This window comes from Schistocerca nitens, chromosome 3, assembly GCF_023898315.1.
Source record: "Schistocerca nitens isolate TAMUIC-IGC-003100 chromosome 3, iqSchNite1.1, whole genome shotgun sequence".
NCBI lineage: Eukaryota > Metazoa > Arthropoda > Insecta > Orthoptera > Acrididae > Schistocerca > Schistocerca nitens.
Genome location: NC_064616.1, coordinates 288,302,797 through 288,321,069, shown reverse-complemented (window position 1 = coordinate 288,321,069; position 18,273 = coordinate 288,302,797). Strand labels below are relative to the sequence as shown.

The window sequence follows — 18,273 nt, the reverse complement described above, 5'->3', positions numbered from 1 at the left end:
TATTCCACCACCTCCCCAAGCGCTCTCTCTCTCTCTCTCTCTCTCTCTCTCTCTCCCTCCCTCCCCCTCCCCCTCCCCCTCCATTCCTCCCACTCTCTCCCTCTCACTTATTCATACACTATCTCCTCTCTCACTCATCTCTTACCCTTTCCAGTCTCCTTTTGGCACTGATTACGTCACAGCGTACCACCTGTATCTAGCCAGTCAAATTTTACTTTCTTTCCGTAACTAGCATGAGAACAGCTAATCTTTATTTTTTCGAGTGTGCTGATAACGAAAAATGTCAATGGAAATGCAAGATCAGCTCTCGTTTTGAAGTTGTGACAGTCTTAAGTTATTGCCTGTATACGCTTATGCATATAATACCCTTGTAGATTTCTGCTCGGGATTCCCTGATTACTGTTCAGCTGTAAGCGGAAAACACCGATACTTTCCAGTTTCCCTGGAATGTTACTGCCATGTTCGAAGCCTACTGGTGGAAGCGTTCTCCGTGCTCGTCGGTTGCAGCAACACAGTTGTCAAGAACGAAATCCAAGTGGGAATGTTAAAAATGTTACTTTAAGAACATGTTGTACCCAGTGTGTTATAGTAGTGCAGAAGATTTGCCACAAATCCTTTTAGTGTTCTGCCCTCTTATTTCCTAGACAGTTTGTTGACACTTGAACAAAGGCATCCCAAACTAACTTTTCATCACCTGTGAGGATGGTGTTGAAATGCTCATCTTTGTACAGTTTGCGTTTCTGGGGACCCTCGAAAATCCCATCTTTTATTTTCGCCTCGCTAAGAGACATGGAAATTTATCACGCTAATAGAGATTTGCTTCCGCAGTTTTTTTTTTTTTCACAGACTTAACGTAGTATTTAATTAGGCCCAGCTTTATGTGAAGAGCAGGGAGAATTAAGTTCTTGGTTTCGAAAAGTGCTTCGTCCATAACATTGTGAGATCGTGTTCAACTGATTGACGCATAGACCAATCTTTCTCTTTAGAATGACGTACTATGGCGCGGCTATCCCATAGGCACAGGACGCAACATAATTTGGTGTAGCCGCGTTGTAGCCCAAGTAATATGCTTATGACTTTCAGATCCCAGGAAACCTGCCATTTGAACTTTTCATAGTTCAGTCGCAAAAACGATTGTTTCATATTCTCATATTGTTGTTTCATGTAAGATGCATACCCAGTCGGAATCGATGGTTACATGCTGTCATTATGCAGTATCACACACTTGAGACTTGACACAGATCGTGAGTCTACTAAAACTGCATTCGGTATGGTGGAAAATAAAATTAATGACGAGATCACGAGAGTAAAAAATTGTTCACTGGTCAAGAAGACACTCTCTAAGATGGTAGCTGGCGTACAGGGATAATGCAAGAACGTGGCCGATCAAGTTGAAGATATGTGTTCAAATGTGTGTGAATTCTTAAGGGACGAAACTGCTAAAGTCACGGTCCCTGGGCTTGCACACTACTTAAACTACCCTAAACTAACCTACGCTAAGAACAACACACACACACACACACACACACACACACACACACACACACACACACGCCCGAGGGAAAACTCGAACCTCCGGCGGGAGGAGTTGAAGACATGTTGTAGCCCGCTTTTGATGAAAGTGTGCTAGAATAAAAGTCAATAGTACCGTAGAAGAGAAATGTCGTATTATGCAGAGTGCAGCTCCAAGCATGATTTGAAATGATAATTAAATGGACACCCTAGCTGCAAACAGGCGTTGATGTACTTCATTGGGGACATGTTGAAAATGTGTGCCCCGACCGACGCCTGTTTGCAGCTCTGGTGTCCATTTAATTATCATTTCATTTCTAGCAACGCTGCATGGTCATCCACGGTAACTGTTCTTTTGGGAACAGATACTACCGTCATATATAGTTAAAATATGGCTTCCCGGCCATTGACCTTCTTGTGCGAACGCACACGCTATGCCCGAACTCGTACGGTACTTGGTAGATTAATCTGCCACGAGTAATGAGTATGATGGGCAAACATCTATTAGGCGCACTACGAATGTAGTGGTGTGGACATGTTGGGAATGTGGATCTCACGGGGAGCGTGCAAGGGATAAGTCCATGCAGACGCACTATCCTCTGTGCCCGCGGTGGCTCAGATGGATAGAGCGTCTGCCATGTAAGCAGGAGATCCCGGGTTCGAGTCCCGGTCGGGGCACACATTTTCAACATGCCCCCAATGAAGTACATCAACGCCTGTTTGCAGCTAGGGTGTCCATTTAATTATCATTTCATTTCTAGCAAAGCTGCATGGTCATCCAAGGTAACTGTTCTTTCGGGAACAGATACTACCGTCATATATAACCAAGCATGATTGTTGATACCAGTGTTGGTACACGCGAATTTCTCGATTTCAAACCGAGTCAGGGATCACACTCCGTTGCTTCAATACGCCAGTTTAAGGATGCTTTCTCAACATTGTATTCCTAGAAAACAAAAAGGAGATATTTGTGTGAGTAACCTGGAAGACTGTGCACACACATAGGGCATGAGAGTCGATGATAGCTATAGTAGTTTCAGTGAATTTCAGACTGTCTTCTTCAATAAATTTTGGCAGTCAAGTCAAATTTATTGACGCCGTCATTATAGGGCCGCTTAACGGCACCATTCAAGAGTTTTTGCATAAGTCTTGGAATCGAAACGTACATCTAGATGAGCCTGTTACAAGAAACAGAACCAACATAGTTTCTTACTTAACGAATACCACTGCATGTCCATGCAATTACCTCTCACAATATACAAAGACATCGACGACGTATATTTGCTAGTAGACCGAATTGAAGCTCTTGAAACTGAGAAAAGGCGACGTGAGGACAATCATTGGAGCCGGCCACTGTGGCCGAGTGGTTCTAGGCGGTTCAGTCTGGAACAGCGCTACCGCTACGGTCGCAGGTTCGAATCCTGCCTCGGGCTTGGATGTCTGTGATGTCCTTAGATTAGTTAGGTTTATGTAGTTCTAAGTTCTAGGGGACTAATGACCGCAGATGTTAAGTCCCATAGGGCTCAGAGCCTTTTGAACCTTTTTTTTTTTTTTTTTTATTTTTTTTTTTTTTACAATCATTGAGGCTTGACAAACCGAGACAATGAGGAGTAGCGTAATGACCTTAATTTCGGAGCCACGAATCGGTGGAATGATCGCAACGGATCAGGGAGATACAAAGACTGCAGACGACCGTATAATAGACAGCAGGGATATCGTGAATTTCAGAGGAACGAGTACCGTGATACTTAAGATCGATCGCCGCAACACAGATCCACATCTAGACTCGCAGGAAAATTGTGTTTAGTTTCGGACGCGAACCACTCTGAAACTGACACTGTACGGACGTGGGGTCACCTATCACATTGCAAACAATGCAGACGATGTACGCTTCGTTATGGAAGATTTATTAAGAGGAGATGAGCAATGTACTAAGGACACCATGATGATGTTGACATTGCGACTGTACTGCACTGCATTTAATGTGACAGACAGGCAAATGTATTGCTCTGAATAAATCTTGGCACATAAAAGTCCTAGGGACGAACCATACACCGTCTGCCTTACGCCGTGTTGCTGTACTAGCAAACTGATTTCCTGAAAGGTGATCCTGCCGTGGAATAAAATTGAGGATAGAGACGTTATGCGAATTATAAATTAATAAACATTAAAAACAGGGAACATCTGTAATAAACATACACAACGCTGCAAATTTTTAAGAACAGATGGTTTATTCAGTAAATGGTAGTCCTACAAGCAGTTTTATGCATAAATTAACTTAGTTATTGAAATATATCACCAGCCTATGAATTACCTAGTATGAAGCAAAAGATAACGGAATCCTCACTAAAATCAAGTCGCAACATGTGCACAATACAAAAGTTCCATCACCAACATTCTGATATCCCGTAACCAAGATCCGATAAGCGATCCGTTGTCTCTACACAAATAAATTCACACCACTCTGTCATACTATTCGACCGCAGACAACTAGAATCTCTCCTTCTTGACCAACGTCCTGAACTGTTCTTCCCTTTCTCCGTCCCGCCTGCTCCCAAGAGCACCTCTTCCACCGCCAACGTCCACCAATTTAATGACATTTCAGCCAATGAGAGCACGAAGAATCCTAAGGAAATGCAATCCGAAAACAAAGGAAGTAGGTTACAGTACGCTTGTTCGCCCACTGCTTGAATACTGCTCAGCAATGTGGGTTCCGTACCAGATAGGGTTGATAGAAGAGAGAGAGAAGATCCAACGGAGAGCAGCGCGCTTCGTTACAGGATAATTTAGCAATCGCGAAAGCGTTACGGAGATGATAGATAAACTCCAATGGAAGACTCTGCAGGAGAGACGCTCAGTAGCTCGGTACGGGCTTTTATTGAAGTTTCGAGAACATACCTTCACCGAGGAGTCAATCAGTATATTGCTCCCTCCTACGTATATCTCGCGAAGAGATCATGAGGATAAAATCAGAGAGATTAGAGCCCACACATAGGCATACAGACAATCCTTCTTTCCACGAACAATATGAGACTGGAATAGAAGCGAGAACCGATAGAGGTACTCAAGGTACCCTCCGCCACACACCGTCAGGTGGCTTGCGGAGTATGGATGTAGATGTAGATCAGCTCCCTACAAAGTTACACACTTCGTACAACACTTTCACATGTATGCAAACGGACCACTATTTCTACACTAATGATTCTATATCTAAAATACATATTTGATTGACAGGTCATGTCATGACGTCTCTGCTGACACCAGTTCTTATCATTTCTAACTACGTATGTCATTAATACCGACATATTTGTGCTTCTAGCACATCACCAATCATATTATATGTATACAGGGTGTTACAAAAAGGTACGGCTAAACTTTCAGGAAACATTCCTCACACACAAATAAAGAAAAGATGTTATGTGGACATGTGTACGGAAACGCTTAATTTCCATGTTAGAGCTCATTTTAGTTTCCTCATTATGTACAGTACTTCCTCGATTCACCGCCATGATTTCATACGGGATACTCTACCTGTGCTGCTAGAAGATGTGCCTTTACAAGTACGACACAACATGTGGTTCATGCACGATGGAGCTCCTGCACATTTCAGTCGAAGTGTTCGTACGCTTCTCAACAACAGATTCGGTGACCGATGGATTGGTAGAGGCGGACCAATTCCATGGCCTCCACGCTCTCCTGACCTCAACCCTCTTGACTTTCATTTATGGGGGCATTTGAAAGCTCTTGTCTACGCAACCCCGGTACCAAATGTAGAGACTCTTCGTGCTCGTATTGTGGACGGCTGTGATACAATACGCCATTCTCCAGGGCTGCATCAGCGCATCAGGGATTCCATGCGACGGAGGGTGGCTGCATGTATCCTCGCTCACGGAGGACATTTTGAACATTTCCTGTAACAAAGTGTTTGAAGTCACGCTGGTACGTTCTGTTGCTGTGTGTTTCCATTCCATGATTAATGTGATTTGAAGACAAGTAATAAAATGAGCTCTAACATGGAAAGCAAGCGTTTCCGGACACATGTCCACATAACATATTTTCTTTCTTTGTGTGTGAGGAATGTTTCCTGAAAGTTTGGCCGTACCTTTTTGTAACACCCTGTATATGTAGATGGTATCTGTTATTTCGGACATATCCGAAAGAACAGATACCATCGGTGACCATGCAGCTCGTTAGAACGAAATGACATGGCAATGAATACCCCTAGCTGCATACAGGCGTTGATATAAGTCAATGGGGACAGTTGAAAATTCTTGCCCCGACCGGGACTCGAACCCGAGATCTCGTGCTTACATGGCAGACGCTCTGTCCATCTGAGCCACCGAGAACACAGAGTATAGTACGACTGCAGGGATTTATCTCTGGTACGCCTCCAGTGAGACCCACATTCCCAAATTATTGCCCCGCACTATATTCATATTGCCCCTGCCCATTATATTCATTACTCGTGGCTTTTTGCCGATTCCCTTAAGAGTTCCGGCATTTTGATCACATATTAATAAATCGATTCACTAATGACTGCATACTACTTCATTTTTTCATTGTAAGTGTGGAGGACGGTCTGGTTCGACACTCTTAGATATATAAACGTAATATTATGGAATATTTAACAACTATGTAATGTTCGTTGTTTGTTATGCTGATGACTGCTGTGCAATGCAATTACGAGACGTATGGTTTATTGTATATCGTAGAAACGTTTATCACTCAGCAAGAGTAAACATTTGTGATGGAATGAATGGTTTGGTTGTAGATATGTTTATGACTGCAGTTTTTTATACGATGTATTACATTTTGTTGATTCACATAGTGCTCTTGTATTTATTCTACCAGTCTTCCTGGCCTTATTCCAGCTTATTAAAGCGTGTATTATGTCTGTCGTTAGCCACTCTACACGCTGCTTTGGGTCCAGCACTGCAGTCCAGTGCGGTTGACCTGTGGCTGCCTGAAAACGCCATGCTGGTGAAACCGGGTCACAAGCTCGCGCTGATCTTTTCATTGTCCTCAGGCCATCTCCGTGTCTGCTCAGCGGAACCCATTTACAGCTTTCTAGATTTCTGTTGATATTTGCTCAGACTCAAAACCCACTTTAACTCTTTATTATGTTCCGTTGCAGCCTCGGAATTGTCCCAAGTTACGCGTCCTGATCACACTTGCTAGGCAGAAACAATACCTCGACTGCTCAACAAACATTAACTGCATTTAATATTCAATTCCAGCCGAGGGTTTCTCCCTAGACTCATAGCGTTACAACATCTTATTGGATTCTGGCCCTGAGGCGAGTGCAATTGCAAAGAAATTATTTCAAGAACTCAATGATGGTGAAGCTATGCCTATTTGTCCGGTAAATGGACTCAGAATTGTAACCGCAGTTGGGAATCGACGCAAGCCAATCAGAGAGCAATTTATGTTTAAATATCGAGTTCTGGGAGAAGATTTGTAACAGCCAGTTTCTGTTGTTCGATTTTTCAACGTTGGAATTATCTATGGTGCTGACTAGATGACAGAAAGATGGTGCTGATTATATTTTGTCGAAGTGTGTGCATACGTAAAGCATAAGGAGGAAGAGATGAAGATTTGCTTTAAAGAAATTGTAGGGGAAGATCGCGAATACTTTGAGGACGCAAAATTTGGTTTCGTTAGCGTGAAAGAATGAGAGGGAGCTGCGACTCCACTTCTTCGAGGGGAGGATAACAACGTGAAGTCACGACATGCTGTGCGGCTGGTCCTGGCGGGGGTTCGAGTCCTCCCTCGGGCATGGGTGTGTGTTTGTCCTTAGGATAATTTAGGTTAAGTAGTGTGTAAGATTAGGGACTGATGACCTTAGGAGTTAAGTCCCATAAGATTTCACACACATTTGAACATTTTTTTTTCACGGCCTGACGTAAATGACGATGCTGAAAATATTCAAGCGAAACTAAGAAAATTAACAGAAATTAGTCGGTATCAAAGGTACTGCAGAGAGAACTACTGCAGGTCCACTAAAGTGTATTTTCGTCACAGCCCGGCATAGTGAGAGGATGCCTTTGTAAGTTAAAAGTGAAACCTGACGAACAATTTCGCATGAAATATAACTTGTTCCATCAGGCAAGAAATCTTCAGTTCACAAAGAAATTCAAAGAATGCTAGATATGGGAATCACCCAGCGATCGCATAGTCAGCCAGTTCTGTAGTCTCATGCATACAGTAACGAGCAAAATGGTAGTGTCAGGACTGTATGGGGAGCAATCAACAGAATAACTCTTCCGCAAATATATCATTCCGAAAATTTATAAGAGCTATTACAATGAGTTGATGGCGTCAAGTATTTGATGAAAATTGTATTTGGTATGTTCAAGAACCCCCTCATGAAACATGGACTTTTCAGTGATGCGTCTTGCGAGACAGAGCGATACAGAAAGCCGTACCGTTCGTACAACCACAACGCTGTGGTATCTGTTGAGAGGCCAAACAAAAATGTGGTTCCTGAAGAGGGGCAGCAGCCTTTTCGGTAATTGGAGGGACAAGATTGTGGATGACTGAATGATCTGGCCTCGTAACATCAACTAAAATGGGCTTGTTGAGCTGGTACTGCGAACGGCTGGGAGCAAGGGGAAACTACAGTTGTAATTTTTCCCGAGAGCATGCAGCTCTACTGTATGGTTAAGTGATTATGGCGTCGTTTTGGGTAAAATATTCCGGAAGTTAAAATAGTCCCCATAGGGATCTCCGCGAGGGAACTACTCAGGAGGATGTCGTCATTAGCAGAAACAAAATGGGCGTTCTACGGTTGGAAAATTTGAAAAGGGAATGGATGGGTTGAAGATAGATATAGTGAAACTTAGAGAAGTTCGTGGAGAGGAGGAACAGTCAGATAAATACGGGGTTATAAATACAAAATCAGATAGGGGTAATGCAGGAGTGGGTTCAATACTGAATAAGGAAATAGCAATGTGGGTCAGCTACTATGAACAGCGTAGTCAACGCATTATTGTAGCCAAGACAGACACGAAACCCACGCCGGTCACAATAGTACAAATTCTATGCCAACTAGTTCCGCAGATGATAAAGAGGTTGAAGAAATGTACGATTAGACAAATGAAATTATTCAAGTAATTAAAGGATCCGAAAGCTTGCGATGGGGGACTGTGTGTGTGTGTGTGTGTGTGTGTGTGAATTCCTAAGGGACCAAACTACTGAGGTCATCGGTCCCTGATTGGGGACTGGAATCCGATAGGAGTAAAAGATAAAGAAGAAAAAAATAGTAGGTGAATATGGACTGCTGAAAAGGAATGTGAGAAGAATCCTTGTGGTAGAACTTTGAAGAGGGTAGAATTTCATCATCGCTACCATTTGGTTTACTAATGAAGAAAGAAGGCTGTATACGTGGAAGAGATCTGGAGGCCCTGAAAGGTTTCAGAATGATTATACAGGGTGCACATGAAGTCCGGGAACACTTTCAGTTATTTATTGCACAAGAACCAAACATTGTACAGATATCATACATATGTCATTTTGAAGAGAAACCCTGAAAGTTTTTTTTTCCCCACGTATACCGGCACAGCGTAGTTTGGTAATTTGCCGATAGTCAACGCTAGTCGCAAACATGGCGATTCGGGTGCGGAGCGTGCTTTCTGTATGTTAGAGTTCGACAAAAACACCAGATCTCACTCGGTGTGACTTTTTTCTGTGGGACCATATTAAAGGTCTGGTGTATGTACCGCCCCTACCACGTAGCAGAGCTCCAGGAGAGAATACGGGAAGCGACTGCCACCCTCGACGGTGGCATGCTGGGACGGGTATGGCAAGAATTCGATTACCGTATTGACGTCTGCCGGGTCACTCATGGGTTTACGCCGGCCGCGGTGGTCTCGCGGTTCTAGGCGCGCAGTCCGGAACCGTGCGACTGCTACGGTCGCAGGTCGAATCCTGCCTCGGGCATGGATGTGTGTGATGTCCTTAGGTTAGTTAGGTTTAAGTAGTTCTAAGTTCTAGGGGACTAATGACCACAGCAGTTGAGTCCCATAGTGCTCAGAGCCATTTGAGTCACTCATGGTTCGCATATCGAAACTTTGTAAAAAAAAAAAAAAAAAAAAAAAAAAAAGAAAAAAAAAAACCTTGGTTCTTGGTAGAGCAACATTATAATAAATGAAAAGCACCAGTTTGCTTTTGTTCTACAATAATATCAGTTCTATATACACTCCTGAAAATTGAAATAAGAACACCGTGAATTCATTGTCCCAGGAAGGGGAAACTTTATTGACACATTCCTGGGGTCAGATACATCACATGATCACACTGACAGAACCACAGGCACATAGACACAGGCAACAGAGCATGCACAATGTCGGCACTAGTACAGTGTATATCCACCTTTCGCAGCAATGCAGGCTGCTATTCTCCCATGGAGACGATCGTAGAGATGCTGGATGTAGTCCTGTGGAACGGCTTGCCATGCCATTTCCACCTGGCGCCTCAGTTGGACCAGCGTTCGTGCTGGACGTGCAGACCGCGTGAGACGACGCTTCATGCAGTCCCAAACATGCTCAATGGGGGACAGATCCGGAGATCTTGCTGGCCAGGGTAGTTGACTTACACCTTCTAGAGCACGTTGGGTGGCACGGGATACATGCGGATGTGCATTGTCCTGTTGGAACAGCAAGTTCCCTTGCCGGTCTAGGAATGGTAGAACGATGGGTTCGATGGCGGTTTGGATGTACCGTGCACTATTCAGTGTCCCCTCGACGATCACCACTGGTGTACGGCCAGTGTAGGAGATCGCTCCCCACACCATGATGCCGGGTGTTGGCCCTGTGTGCCTCGGTCGTATGCAGTCCTGATTGTGGCGCTCACCTGCACGGCGCCAAACACGCATACGACCATCATTGGCACCAAGGCAGAAGCGACTCTCATCGCTGAAGACGACACGTCTCCATTCGTCCCTCCATTCACGCCTGTCGCGACACCACTGGAGGCGGGCTGCACGATGTTGGGGCATGAGCGGAAGACGGCCTAACGGTTTGCGGGACCGTAGCCCAGCTTCATGGAGACGGTTGCGAATGGTCCTCGCCGATACCCCAGGAGCAACAGTGTCCCTAATTTGCTGGGAAGTGGCGGTGCGGTCCCCTACGGCACTGCGTAGGATCCTACGGTCTTGGCGTGCATCCGTGCGTCGCTGCGGTCCGGTCCCAGGTCGACGGGCACGTGCACATTCCGCCGACCACTGGCGACATCATCGATGTACTGTGGAGACCTCACGCCCCACGTGTTGAGCAATTCGGCGGTACGTCCACCCGGCCTCCCGCATGCCCACTATACGCCCTCGCTCAAAGTCCGTCAACTGCACATACGGTTCACGTCCACGCTGTCGCGGCATGCTACCAGTGTTAAAGACTGTGATGGAGCTCCGTATGCCACGGCAAACTGGCTGACACTGACGGCGGAGGTGCACAAATGCTGCGCAGCTAGCGCCATTCGACGGCCAACACCGCGGTTCCTGGTGTGTCCGCTGTGCCGTGCGTGTGATCATTGCTTGTACAGCCCTCTCGCAGTGTCCGGAGCAAGTATGGTGGGTCTGACACACCGGTGTCAATGTGTTCTTTTTTTCCATTTGCAGGAGTGTACATTGTAACTATGTGTTATTGATGGCTAAATCGAATTGCTACACGGAAGGCCAAATCAAAAAAAAATAAAAGACTGTTTTGTTGCCTTATAACTAATGTTGGCAAAGATTGTCTGCGTGTTGGCTCTGAGGCTAAGATTACCGCGCGCTACCCGTTAGTCACCGGTGCGCATGCACAGCTGAATGAGCATGCGCCTTGACAAAGGTGCCGCCTGTTGTGAGGTCTTCCGGCATGACATCTGCTGCCGTCCAAACAACGTATTACGCCTATCGCTCGGACGGAGGCCGAGTGCAATCTATGATGCGTCCTGCACATCCCGACCCAATCCCTGACCGCTACTACGTATTGCCTTTTTTTCTATGATGTCCTCGAGCTACAACTATCGAAAATGTAGTGTGTGAATTGTTTAAAGCAGAACATAGTGAAACAGTGAATTATGTAGGGTGGTAGAAAACGGTCTGGGAAGCTTGTAAGGTTGTTGAAGGGAGTTTGCGCAGAGAAACAATTTTTCTGAAAAAAAAAATTCAGTTCGTTGCGCCGTTACCGAGTTCTTTCGCCTTAAAGTTAGCCAATCAGGTCGTCACGCGGGAATTCAAGTAGCTTGCCAGCTGCGTCGCCAAACGTGTTCATCATTTAGTTTCCTTAGACTGAAAACACATAATTTATGTTCACCTACTTTAAATTTATCACTTCCGAAAACGCACATTTTATCTGGTAATGAACGTTTCAACAAGTAGTAACTTACGCACCCACAAATGTCTGTCAATCACCGCATTTTAGCGCATGCAGCTGCTTGAATTTTCGCTCGTGACTATCTGACTGAATAACTTCATTGCTAAGTAACTCGGAAACGGCGCAACGTATCGAATTTTTTTCTTAACTATTATTTCTCAGTGCAAACTTCACTGCAACACCCTTGCAAGTATTTTAGACTATTTCTCACCACCATCTACAGTGCATCACGAAACGGCATATATATAAAACGGGAATTTACCATTGCTGACGGTACTTTTAAACCATATTTTAACCTAATACTGGTGCCATTTCATTATTGGCTGTCGAGTACAGCAAACGGTAATGATATTTTCGACATTTTTATTTAAAAATTATATTATTCTAACCTTTTTGTAAACTTAATGACACTAACTTTAGTCACCTTTTCTCTGATTTGACGATTTTGACTTGATATTCTATAATGCAATTATTTATAAATATGTATGATTAGATCATCATTTATCTTGTTCTCCTACCATTTGTACTGTGCCTCATAGTGCTTTCTATGTATTTTGACTTCTTTTTTACATGATTAACTTTCATGAAGGAACGTTTTTCTTGACAAATTTTCGCAACTCAACTGTTACGTTAAGCCATTGCGCCAAGTGATGTAAGTCAGTCAGCCTAATAGAACTTGTCAAATCTTCAGATATCTGTTCATGCTTTTTTCTTCCTTATTTGCACAAAAGACAGTGTGATTACATAGAGATAAGTGACTGTATTTTCATGGACGTGGCCTTTGTATACTAACTACTACGTTTACAAGTGCATATCTTATTGATTATTTAATCGTGGTCACAGCTTCAAAGTCAGATTGGATTCCTCATTTTCTCTTCTATAACTGTGTTCCACAGACAAGTTTTTATATGTATGTGTATGTTATCTTCTTAGATGTTGCCTTCGTACGTCTATGTTTTTAGTTACAGACATGCCACCGTGTTAATGACTGACTGATCTTTGTTGCTATTTGTAACCTTTCTTGGACGTCTTCAGTGTTTTATTCGGGGTCTTGTGCTGAATTTCTTCCCTTGGATTTCACATACAAGTGAGGAATCCAAGGTCGAAGATTTAGAGTCCCGGCTACGTGAGGTTACCATTACTGTGCCTCTTTCTTTAGGAGAACAAATACAGCCTCTATGAGTTGCGACCACGTGTGGCTGAACTGCTATGGTTACAACAGTCAGATACGATGTTACTCGTTTTGGGCGCGCAGGGCGGCTGTTGTGGTTGTCGTTCAGAGTTAATATAAAGATGCTGTCATATATATTCGCCCGCGTGCCCGAATAATGTTTAAATAGTATCGGCGATTTACTACGCCATCTGCAGGCCCCTGACCGACGTGTAGGAAAATTTCGCCATAGTTTTGTTTAAAACAGTATTGAGCAATACCGGTATTGGTAGATTTCTACTTGCTATAGCGATATCATGGCCGAAACTGCTGGCCAAATAAAATAATTTACGAAACTAGACGGCTTCAAGGTGTTGAATTTGACATCCTAGCCGTGGGACGTCTATAGCTTTCGATGTTGGAAGGACTTTGTGAGGAGACTTTCAGATCTAGTTCTGTTGAGTGATTATGATGTCAATCTCCACTTAAGAAACATAACAATCAAGCTACACTCACTAGTACTTAATCAGTTCCCTTCCCCAAGGCGTACCAATTTACCGAAATATGCCTGATACAAAATAGAATCTTTAAAGGATCACCCGTGAAAATTTGAAACCCTGATGACTATTGTAAAAAACACACTAAAAATATTGACATCATACTGGATAACACAGAGAAAAGGAAGTTGACACAGATCAATCCCACTGCACTTGTCCTCCCAAGCCAATCAAAAGTCCACAAACCGAACCTTCGTGTGAGGCCACTACTGTATTTCAGAAAATCCCCCACTTACAAGCTTGCAGGATGTATGTTAAAATTACGTCTGACTACAAGAAGACAGAACCATTAAAAGCACTGCACAACTAATACAACAAATAAAATATATAAAAATCCCAGACACAGCAACACTTCTCATTTGATATAGAAAGCATGTATTCCAACATACCAGTACCAGAAACAATGGAAATCATACATAAGAACCTAAAAACTTAGAGTCAACTCCCCAATGAACAGATTAAGGAAATACACACATTAATAAAGCTCATAACAGAACAAAATCACTTCCAATTCAAAATGAATTTTTTTTACAAGAAGATGGATTACCAGTGGGGTCCTCAGTTTCAGGAGCCTTAAGAAATATTTTTGTAAACCACATTGAACAGATAATTTTCACAAAAATATTAGCAAAAGAATACAACATATTATATTGGTTCAGGTATATGGATGACATCCTTTACTTAATAGAGGATGAGAAACAAAAGTTGAAAAACTACGTACTGACATCAACAAGATACACAATAATATAAAATTCACAATTGAAAGAGAACAGAACAACCAAATTAACTTTTTGGGTATAACACTCAAAAAACAAAACAATAAGCATATGTTTGAAATTTACCGTAGACCCACAGGAACGGACATTATCATTCCCCAATTCTCGAACCACCCACACTCACAAAAGCAAGCAGCACTCCAACACATGCTCCATAGACTCAACACAGTACCACTCACCAAAGAAAGCTACCAAAAAGAACAGGACATAATAATGCAGATAGCACAAAATAATGGTTACAGTAATAACAAAGTCACAAAGCTAAACAAAAAAATTAAAAGTAAAATAAAAGCAGAAAGCATCAAACCACAGACAACAACACAACTGAACCAAACACAAACTTGTAGTCCCATAACAACTACACAGGATAATCAGAAAAAGATGAAAGAAAATACAAGATGGTACACAATGACATACAAACACGAACTCACCCATAAAATCACCAACATTTTCAAAAGACAGGGATTAAACTTAGAATACACAACAGACAATTCTATACAAAAATACAACCCAAAACTGACAAAAAACAGAGACATATATCAGAAAGCAGATATATATCAACTACAGTGTAACACTTGTGAATGCAGGTACATAGGACAAACATGTAGAAACATTTGATGTCAGATAGAAAGAACACATGAGAGCCTGGAAATATGGGAAAAACCACTCCACATTTTCAGAACTCCTAAGAGAACATGACCACAAACCAACCACTAGAGAAAATTAGATGAAAGTAATTAGAATCTACAACAAAACACCTCCAAACCCTGCAAGAAAATTACCACACACAGAAAAACAAAGCAGAAAGGAAAACCCTGTTGAATGATCAAGTACACATGCCAAGCAATTCATTATTTACCCTAATAGATAAAATAATAGCATAACGCTCCCAAAGTGGATTAATATAATAATACCATCCAATACAATAATAATACCACCCAACATCTATACACTCACTTTTCCATGAACCCCACCACAGAATATTGAAACGAAAAGTCAAATCAGCTGTCACCAAAGCTTTCAACCACTCGCTAGCAGCTAGTACATTCATACATTCATATTCAACACCATACAATGCAAACCACCAACCTCCCCCTCCCCCCCCCAAAAAACCACCCTCTTCAGCTCTCTCTCTCTCCCCCCCCCTCTCTCTCTCTCTCTCTCTCTCTCTCTCTCTCTCTCTCTCGCTCGCTCGTACACACGCAGAGTACAAACATCATGAATAGAAGTTAGTCTCGAACATATACTTCCTTAGGTTGGCAACGAGTAGGTAAACACGCCCAAGAGGATGAAACACGTAATGGAGTTACGATACTTACGTTGTTAAAAACAATGTCCGACGAAATAGTTATGTCGTGTGGCAAAAGAACACTAGTACACCACAAAAAAGGAGAAAGATGGTGAACAGTGTGAAGAAGGTCAGAACGCAAAGTTGTGCTGATATATCAGCGATAAAGTAGTAGTGCGATCTCCAGACTAGATGGGAGGAGACACAGATCAGCATTTTTTTGGTCATCAGTCTACTGACTGGTTTGATGCGGCCCGCCACGAATTCCTTTCCTGTGCTAACCTCTTCATCTCAGAGTAGCACTTGCAACCTACGTCCTCAATTATTTGCTTGACGTATTCCAATCTCTGTCTTCCTCTACAGTTTTTGCCCTCTACAGCTCCCTCTAGTACCATGGAAGTCATTCCCTCATGTCTTAGCAGATGTCCTATCATCCCGTCCCTTCTCCTTATCAGTGTTTTCCACATATTCCTTTCCTCTCCGATTCTGCGTAGAACCTCCTCATTCCTTACCTTATCAGTCCACCTAATTTTCAACATTCGTCTATAACACCACATCTCAAATGCTTCGATTCTCTTCTGTTCCGGTTTTCCCACAGTCCATGTTTCACTACCATACAATGCTGTACTCCAGACGTACATCCTCAGAAATTTCTTCCTCAAATTAAGGCCGCTATTTGATATTAGTAGACTTCTCTTAGCCAGAAATGCCTTTTTTGCCATAGCGAGTCTGCTTTTGATGTCCTCCTTGCTCCGTCCGTCATTGGTTATTTTACTACTTAGGTAGCAGAATTCCTTAACTTCATTGACTTCGTGACCATCAATCCTGATGTTAAGTTTCTCGCTGTTCTCATTTCTACTACATCTCATTACCTTCGTCTTTCTCCGATTTATTCTCAAACCATACTGTGTACTGATTAGACTGTTCATTCCGTTCAGCAGATCATTTAATTCTTCTTCACTCTCACTCAGGATAGCAATGTCATCAGAGAATCGTATCATTGATATCCTTTCACCTTGTATTTTAATTCCACTCCTGAACCTTTCTTTTATTTCCATCATTGCTTCCTCGATGTACAGATTGAAGAGTAGGGGCGAAAGGCTACAGCCTTGTCTTACACCCTTCTTAATACGAGCACTTCGTTCTTTATCGTCCAGTCTTATTATTCCCTCTTGGTTGTTGTACATATTGTATATGACTTACTTTTTTTACATAAAAAATCTTGAGGTGAACTGTTTAATAATCTAAAAATAACAAAACTGTATTGTTATAGATTCCCAGACGGTTTTATTTACTAAACAAGTATTAGTGATGAATACTGTTTTGTATTGTCTTCTCCTTCATGTATATTACGTGTAGAAATTTCGTTCACTTTATGTGCATGGCGTAAAAAATCCGCCATGTTGTAAGCATTTCTTCACAGATTACCATTACTGTAATTATTTTCTATCATAATAATGAGTTACTTATAACCTTCAGTTAACTAAATACACAGATGTGAAATGTACACCCGAAAAAGAAAAGAAACCATGAATATAAAACGTAAAATAACAATTTAAAGTATAAAAAAACGATAATTAACTTAAAATGAATGTTTAGATATTTTAGTTAGTTACGTTGATAACAATCAGAGAGCACGCTATGGTAATTCAGAAACCAGCTTTATTATATGGGGATGTATGTGGCTTGAATCTAATTTATGTTGTAGCAAAAGTTTTCATTTTTCAAAATTAATTAATAGTAGTGTCGTACTTTGAAAAATTTCAAATTATTACGAAGGATGATTAAATAGCTTTCAAGGGCATTAATTACATGTCAACTTTTACATGAAAAACATTTTTTATGCCTCGTCGTTCCGAAGATATTCTCTCTAAGCCTAAAATGCCATATTACCTTTCGGGTTGTGTTTTACTTCTTAAAAGTGAAATTGGGCACAAAAAAAGACAGCGCTATTATGCACCCTCTACACACTCGCCAAGTTTCATCCAGTTCGTTTATTGACCCTTGGGAATGTTCCCTAATGAGTACATGGCAGTAGGAGCCCACTTGCCAATATCCCCCCCCCCCCCCCCCCCCCTCTGACCTGGATGCATGCGCTAAATAGATTGGTAAGGGTGTCATAAAGCCGTTCCTCTCCTGATGCAGGTTGCCCCATAACTGTTGTAAATGCTCCTTGATATCCTGGATAATGGTTCTGGAATGGAGTTGACGTCCGAGATGATCCCATACATGTTCCACGGAGAAAAGATCTGGGGATCTTGCTGGCCATAGGAGTACCTCAACATCACGCAGACAGTTCATAGAGAGATATGCCATGTGCGACCGAGCATTATTTGTCCCTAATATCTGCTCCTAATGGAACCAAAATCCATGTTAAGTGGAAGGATACTTCATCTGACACCGCAATACTCTCCGTCTCGAAGTCAGCAGCTGATGGAGACAGTGGTGATTGGCATCATGTACACCACGATACGTTCGTATACAGAAATTTCGGCGAGCATCTGAGAATATCTGACCACATTTGAGAATGAGGGTCTGATTTGGGAGGTATGTATTAGAGCCTGCTGACCAGTACTTCCTGCAACAGCAGCAGCACAGCCTCGGAAGAGATAACAGGCCCCAGCAACCGGGTATTACC

At 42.5% G+C, this 18,273-nt stretch overlaps 1 non-coding gene across 1 annotated transcript; it reads left to right on the top strand.

The window, feature by feature from the left end:
• Positions 1 to 2,115: 2,115 nt before the first annotated feature.
• On the top strand, positions 2,116 to 2,190 carry Trnat-ugu (transfer RNA threonine (anticodon UGU)). Its single transcript has one exon. It is a non-coding gene; the product is annotated as a tRNA-Thr (tRNA).
• The last annotated feature ends 16,083 nt before the right edge of the window (positions 2,191 to 18,273 follow it).